Genomic DNA, 8,648 nt, shown 5'->3' on the forward strand with positions numbered 1-8,648 from the left:
GACCAGGATTGGGGTGTACATTTCTAGATAAAAGTAGGAAAAGAGCAATGAAGCATTTTCTTTTCACAGATTTTTGTAGATTTCTTCTAGGACCCCAACTCTTTGAGAGGTGAGAGTATGAGGAAATAAACCAGTCAGAAATAAACAAAACAGATGAAATGAGATCTTCCCTGATGATCATATTTGAAAAGCTTCTAAAAGATTTAAAATCCCACTTTTCAATTCAATTCAATTTTATTTGTATAGTGCCAAGTCACAAAAACAGTCACCTCAAGGTGCTTTATATTGTACAGTAGATCGTACAATAATAGATTCAGAGAAAACCCAACAATCATATGACCCCCTATGAGCAGCACTTTGGCGACAGTGGGAAGGAAAAACTCCCTTTTAACAGGAAGAAACCTCCGGCAGAACCAGGCTCAGGGAGGGGCGGGGCCATCTGCTGTGATTGGTTGGGGTGAGAGAAGGAAGACAGGATAAAGACATGCTGTGGAAGAGAGACAGAGATTAATAACAGATATGATTCAATACAGAGAGGTCTGTTAACACATAGTGAGTGAGAAAAGGAAAAACTCAATGCATCATGGGCAGTGTTGGTCAAGTTACTTGAAAAAAGTAATCAGTAACTAATTACTTCCCCAAAAAGTAATCCAGTTACTTTACTGATTACTTATTTTCAAAAGTAATTAATTATTTACTTTTTAAAAACACGATTTACAACCTGAAGAGGTGATAAAGCGATAGATCTTTCAGCCCAATTCTACTTTTTCTGCATAATCCATCATACAAAATGTAATCAAATGGAAAAGTCTCTTTTTAAAACTTGTTTTATTAGTTTTAATCTTTTAACTTTATGCATCAAGCAAAAAATTTAATTATATGCAACATTCTCTGACTGGAAGAAATTAGTTTAACATTTAAACCTATTTTCTGCACATTCCAGCTCATAAAATAAAATATTTTGTGTGTTTACACTCAGTCTTTCAAATAGATGCAAGTAAAACACAGCAGAAAATAAATAAAGTCAAAGACTCAGCGGTCCTGTTGCTCTATTTTCACCTGTAAAGCAGGAGCAGGGTAGGCGGAGGTTTACCCTGGTGCAGGTGTGCCGCGGTCAGTGGAAGAATCCGCGAGTTTCTCTGTGAGTTTCCCATTACGTCGTAGCTACTCGGTACAAGTAACGCGTTACTGCCCATCTCTGATCATGGGAATCCCCGGCAGCCTACACCTATTGCAGCATAACTAAGGGAGGATTCAGGGTCACCTGGTCCAGCCCTAACTATATGCTTTAGCAAAAAGGAAAGTTTGAAGCCTAATCTTGAAAGTAGAGATAGTGTCTGTCTCCTGAATCCAAACTGGAAGCAGTAAATACTAAATATTGAATGTTGTTGTGTAGCACGCAGGACCGACAGCGCACAATGTGCTTGGAAATAGCAGCCAATAAAGGTGTAGTTTATGATTATGAACAGTGAACACTTACCTCGACACAGGGAAACTAATCTTTGCATAACAGAATTTGAGTCTTCCTGTTCTCAGCTTTGGCCCCTTAGACATCCAGGCAGCAGGACAGTGTGCTCTCCACTGAGGAGCAGTAGAAGGCCAGCAGCAGCTTCTGGTCGAGGTCATTCTTCCCGAGGACACGGAGGAAGTGCAGCTGCTGATGGACTCAGGGTGAGTGTAGTGCATCCAGGTGAGAGCGGCTGATATATGGGTACCCAGAAACCTGAAAGTGGAGACAGATTCCACCTGTTCTCCAGTCATAATGAGACAGGAGTGGACCTGTCTGTGCCTTCTGAAGTCTATAAGAAGTTCTTGAGAATATCACATAACCAAAGATAAAGACCCTGTTTCTGTGAAAGCTGTCTACAAGACACAGGAATTTTCTTTTTATGTGAACTGGATCTGAGGTAATTCTGAGGATCATCACGAGCTTGCAAGGAGACTGTAAGCACATTACGGAGCCACCGAAAAGGTGAAAAATACCAGCAGTTAGGGAGCGTTTAACATGTCATTTCCCAATAATAACATACGTCTTCTGAAATCTCAGAGGATGGTTAGTTAGAGAGGTGTGTTTGTGAGTAATTGATCGGAATTAATACTACTACTACTACTACTACTACTAATAATAATAATGCAATTTCTCAAATGGAAACCAATGTTTAATAGTTCAACTGCAAACAACAACTAAAAACTAACCCTTTCAGTGTATTTACATTGGCATATCAAATGTGCAGTAATGTCAAATAAAATAAGGTATACTTGTGTCTCCTGTGTGTCCATGTGTGTATTTTTGTGCATGTGTTTCTGCCTGTGTAAGTGTTAGTGAATGAGTGAGTCTGTGTCTGTATTGCTTGTATGTGGTTGCTGCAGTAAAGAAAAGTTTGCCCTGTGCGCTGATGCAACATGTTATACTGCTGAAAATGACTCATTGTGATGGTGTAGATGTTAATAATTAATGTTAATATTAATTCGCTGTCCAACCCAACAGCCCCTCAGCTCAGAGTTTTATTGGCCCATGTACATTTTTATTGATCTGTGAAAAAATCTTTCATTTGTACATTTTTACTAATACTATTACAGTTGGATGCTGGTCTGCTGCTGTTGTTTGAATCTCCCTGCCTGCACGTCTCAAGCTGTGCTGGGATTCTCCTTCCCTTCATGGTGGAGCTTCCTGGTTTCTGGCACTTCAGCTGCGACACATGTTGTCCATCTGGCTGATCTTCTCCAGTCTCCATCAGATCATTTTCCTCCTTCATGTGTTTCTCTATTGGCTGAAGTCTTGAAGTCTTTATACATTTTGTCGTCAACAAAATGTCATTTTGGTCAACTTTTGGATAACAGCTTCTCACCCTTGAAAAATACAGTTTTATTGCTATAATACTTTTTATTTTATTTTATTTCACTTTAAATCACGTCACTCACTGCTCTGGTTCTTGTATAACATTTTTCTGCTCTTTGTGAACACTCCAAGTTTTGACTCCAGCTCACAGATAAAAAGTAAGAAAAAAAATTTGCAGAAAGTCTTAAGATACTATACAAACAAGTTTGTATAGCTTGTAAATGAAAAACTGTGTAGTTCATTGTGCATATGGGTATACAACCTGAATGATATAGCAGTGCGTTATTTCACGGTGTCCTTCCGAGTGACAGCCTGAGGGAAGAAACTGTCTCTGTGGTTTTTGTAAACAACACCTGCCTGAAAGCAGCAGTTGGAATAGTTTTTCCGGGGTGTGAGGGGTCTGCAGAGATGTTTTCTGCCTGTTTCCAAACACTGGACCTGTACAGGTCTTGGATGGAGGGAAGATCAGTACCGATAATCCTCTCTGCAGACCTGATTCTCCATTGCAGTCTGGTCCTGTCCTGCTTCGTAGCTGAGCCCAATTAGACAGTGATTAGTGGGCACAGGATAGACTGGATGATGGCAGCGTAGAAGATCACTAGCAGCTCCTGTTGTAGGTTGAACTTGAAGTCCGATAACACACACCAAGTAGTTAAACTGCAGGAATGTCTTAAAGACTCAAAGACCTGGATTATCTCTAATTTTATGCTTCTAAATTTAGTTAAAACTGTGGTTATTGTGCTCGGCCATAAAAACCTTAGAAATATGGTATCTAACCAGACTCTTACTCTGGATGGCATTACCTCAGCCTCCAGTAACGCTGTGAGGAACCTTGGAGTCATTTTTGACCAGGACATGTCCTTCAATGCACATATTAAGCCTTCAGTTTTCAGGCCTCTCTTCTTCTGGAACCAGCTATTTGGAATCGGGAGACAGACGCTCTTTGTAAGATTAGGCTTAAAGCTTTCCTTTTTGATAAAGCATTTAGTTTTGTTTGGATCAGGTGACCCTGAATCCTCCCTTAGTTATGCTGCAATAGATGTAAGCTGCTGGGGGATTCCCATGATGCATTGAATGTGTCTTCTTCAGTCACGTTTCTCACTTACTATGTGTTAATAGGCCTCTCTGCATTCAATTATTTGATGTTATCTCGGGCTGTCTTCGACATGTGTCTTTGTCCTGCCTTCCTCCCCTCACCCCCAACTAGTCGTGGCAGATAACCCTCCCTGAGCCTGGTTCTGCTGGAGGTTTCTTCCTGTTAAAAGGGAGTTTTTTTCCTTCTCACTATCACCAAAACTCTTGCTCATGGAGGTCATATGATCCTTTCATCTGTTTTCTTTGTATTATTGCAGGACCTTTACCTTACAATATAAAGCACCTTGTGTCATGGTCCCCGTGTCTGACTCAGGTTGGCTACATATGTTTCTTGTTTACATCTACCTCTCTCACGCTTGCCGTGTCTCGCCGGGGCAGAGCTCATTGCGGGCTCCCGCCCCTGGCCCTCGCACCTGAAGTTAATCACACACCTGTGGCTCATCGCCTAAATTCATCCACTACTTAAGGCAGTGGTTGGAAACATCTCGTTGCTGGACTATTGAGTAACCTCAGTAGTAAGCTCCGGAGTACTAGTCTCTTGTTTCCTTTTCGTGTCGCTGACCCTTTGGATTAATCACTTGTTGTCTGTAAACAGGAATTCCGTTTCCCTGGAACCCTTGGTGTGCGGGCTGCTGATGTGCTGTGTTTTTTGTGAAGTCCCTCGTGTGTGAAGAGCTCCTTTCCCGGATTTCCCTGTGCCCTGGATTCCCCCCGCCCTCTCACTTGTATATATTTGCACCTGGTGTTGTATAGTAATAAACGGAACTGTATTCTAGCTGCCTTTTCTGCGCTTGAGTCCATCCCACTTCGTGACACCTTGAGGCAATTGTTGTTGTGATTTAGCGCTATATAAATAACATTGAACTGAAATGAAGTAAATATCCAATCGGTTGTCACAAAATGTTGCAGCATCACCTGATCCTTTCAGTGATCATCTGTGTTTGTCTTTTAGTTTGTTGCCTATCTGTTTGTTTCTTGGTAGTTGCTAGAAGGCACGCACACATTCACATGAATGCATTAAGGGCAACTCGGCTTCAGTATCTTGCCCAAAGATATTTGGACATACATACTGTAGTAGCTGGACACTTAACCCCTCAGTGGTAGATGACCAGTTCTACGAGTAGTTAATGCCTATAGAGTGTAGCCCACAGACTCTGGGATACAAGGTAGAGCAGGTCATCTACTGATTGGATGGTTAGTGGTTCAGTCCCTGGAGGCTCCAGGCTGCATGTCAAATACCCTTGGGCAAGATACCACCCCCAGGTTGCTCTCTGATGCATGTATCAGAGTATGGATATGTTTTCTGGTAGCTGGAGCATGGCTGTCTGTGGAGAAAGACACTATACAATTTTGAAACCCGAATGAAAAGTTGTCCAAGGACTTTAAAGGATTTGAGGAGCTGATCTAGAACTCTGTATTAAATGGCTCCTCTGTTGTTTATTATGAGCATAGGCACTTCATAACATGCATCTTACATTTCATACATGATAAATGCAGTCTACGCACAAATATAAGTCAGACATATGCAACAAGAACACCCAGCTTATTTTAAACTAGTGGCTGAGACAGGCAAAGGTGTCAGTGCTATACTGCCCTAAACCGGGACACATTCAATCTCTGCTTTGGAGTTTATCTTTGCATGGACACGGTGTGTGCATTCCTTTCACCACCAGGAGAGGAAATCCTATGCATCAGCATGCATTAGCACATAATCAAGCAAGACTGCTGTCGTAAAGGCTACAGATTGTTTGAGCATTTATCCTCACAGACACTACATCAAAAACAAGCTATAATTCTGTCAAGTCAGAGTTATTTAAAAAAACATATAAAATTTTCACATGTGGCTGACAGCGAAAGTAATATTCAAAGGCCTCGTTATGTTGTATTTGTGTAATAAGTGATATAAAGGGGCACTCTGGTGATTTGGCTTTTCATCTCCATGAGTCTGGCAACTTGCAAGGGTCATATTTAGAAGACTGAAATTGCTGCAATTTATCTGTTAGTATTGGTGAAAACCTTAAAAACCTTGGACCCTACAGGTCCAGTAATGCAGTTTGTTTTCTGTAGAGCCTGGTAACCACTCATATGTTATCTTGTTGTCCGTTATTAAGTTCTGACTAGTACTTGAAATTATTAGTAAACTTGTTTAATCAGTTAAGTGCCATTGTCTCTGTCCAGAAATGAATCATTTTAAAGTATGCTGGTCTAACCTTTTCTTTTGTGATGACAGCATTGAATATTTAAGTAACTGGGGCTGTTGCATTTGTCTACTGTGGATGGCCAAAATAACATTACATCATATGTCAAAATCACATCATACGATATACTGTCAGCACATAACAGAGATCATGGCTAATGTTCTTAACACAACTGTGTATTTTTGCAGTTTTGTAGGCCATCATTTCAATAGTAATAATGAGACCTGGGACCAACACAACTTTACTAAAAGGTCAAAAGGTTTGTTAAAACCATGACCTGCCATGTAATTAATCAAAATTTAATTACATTTTTTACTTAGAAACTTTGGGCCTGTAGTCAAAAATATGATTATTTAGGTATTCGTTCCCTGGAATTATATGGCAAAACAAGGCATTTGGCAGGAAGACGGGAAAGTTTTGGGAGTGACATCAGGCAAGAGAGAGCGAGCGAGCGAGGGAGATAGCGTATTTTCACATTTAGCGTTTTAGGAGTGTGTAGTTTGTGTGTATTGTTGTCTTATGTAGTTAATGTGTAGTGTAGTCATTTGTTTGTTTTGAGCGTCAAAACAATGAAGCCACTAATGAAGGCAGATTGTAAACGCTGTCTCCAGGTGGAAAACAGGAGGAGTGATACACCTGTTGTCAGTTTTTAGACCTAGGACTGTTCCTCTGTCTTGTTGTGGGCAGAAAATATTTGTTGGAGCGGCAAAAATGGTCAAATTTGTGTGGCATCTTATCGTGAAACCAGATTGTTCTTTAATTTAGTAGTTTTAAAGGGTTGTACAAAAGCGCCTGAGAAATTGGCTGCATTTTTAGGTAAACAGCATGTTACTTTGCTGTTGGCAAAATTTGTGCATACGTTTTAAAAATGTGCGATTTATATTTGCATTTAAAAGTATGAAAATGATTCGCTAAACATGTTTGTGAGTTTTTTCCGACTCTGATTTTATGTTTTATGTGTGATTTTAGATCAGTTGTGTTAACGCAGAATGGCAAAATGAAAAATTGATGAGAGGTTGTGCTAAAAAATTATAGCAAACAAGGCAAGACAAATAGTTTTTTAAGGTGAAATAAATATAAAAGTACGATCAAAAGTATTAAAAAACGGCAAATTATGCCCTGGGCCGCAGAGTCAAGAGATCACATGATGTGATGCAGCCACGAGGTTAACCATTAACCAATGGTTAACCTCGTGGCTGCATCACATCATGTGATCTCTTGACTGAAATTTGGTCAGTTTTCAGTGTCTTGTCCTTTGCTGTTGGGGACCAGGTAGCACATGGCCCAACTTAAATAACCCATCAAACACTGCTGTTGTTTAGTTTTTTCTGTCTTCATTTCTCTTCAGAGCCTTTAGTTGTTCTGCCCCGAGACCACACACTGTCTCACCACTTTTAAATCACGTCTCAAAACTCATCTATTTAGAATTGCATACACCTGATCTGTCTTAGTCCATTTTTACCTGCTCAGTTTTTATACTTGCCTTTATGACTGTTTATGTCTAAATTTTATTTACCATGTTTACTATATATACATATTTTTTTTATGTTTTTATGCTATTGTTCACGTGTCATTGTAAGGTGACCTTGAGGGTCTGAAAGGTGCCAATAAATAAAATGTATTATTATTATTATTATTATTATTATCTCCAAAGTAATGGCAAATCTCTATATTTTAGGCTTTTTTTAAATAAAAAAATTAAAAAAAAAAATCAATCAGGTGTCCATGAGGTTAACCTCATGGCTTCATGATTATCTACTGCTAATTTCTACCAAAGTTCCAAAAACAGGGAAAAACAATATTTTGGACAACTGTAATAAACTGTGGTTGATGACTACATATAATTATCAGTCATCAAATGATGACTTTGATTTAATCTGTTCCAATATCTTCAGACGTTCCATCATATTTGTCAGCATTCCAGAATTGTAAATAAAACACCAAGAAATAAAACTTGCAATAAACTAAAATGATACTTTAGATTATTCTTAAACATTGCTTAAGTTATGTGTTAACACTATATGGTATTTTTCTTTGTTTCCACTTTTGTGAAAGGGTCCTCTTCTTTATATCATCGTCTGCTTTTTTTCTCCAGTCTGTAATGTTGTAAAGGGAAATGTGCGGTCAGTCAAGTGTTTTGTCCACTTGTAAATACTAATAGTGTTTATTACACAAACAAGAATTCAGGCTCTGGAAGACATCCCTAGGCACAAAAGCCAAGGTTATTGTATCGGTTGTATTAGTGTCACTCCAACAATGGTTTTTCAAACAGCAGCATTTCCTTCAATCTTTGCTGATGTGTAAATTCCATGTTTATGTCTGGATTTCATACAATTTTCGATTGTACAGCAGTACATGTGTTCTGGAGCTTCAACATTTTAGAGAAGAAAAAAAACACACACTGTCATTTAGTGAAATGAAAAACCACCACTACCCCCTTGTATATGTATATATGTGTTTCAGTTTGTTAGTCATCCAAGTGCTGTTCCTCCCATGTGGAGGTAGGAATCGCACTA

The sequence above is a fragment of the Astatotilapia calliptera genome, chromosome 1 (assembly GCF_964374335.1).
Source record: "Astatotilapia calliptera chromosome 1, fAstCal68.1, whole genome shotgun sequence".
In the NCBI taxonomy this organism is placed as follows: Eukaryota; Metazoa; Chordata; class Actinopteri; order Cichliformes; family Cichlidae; genus Astatotilapia; species Astatotilapia calliptera.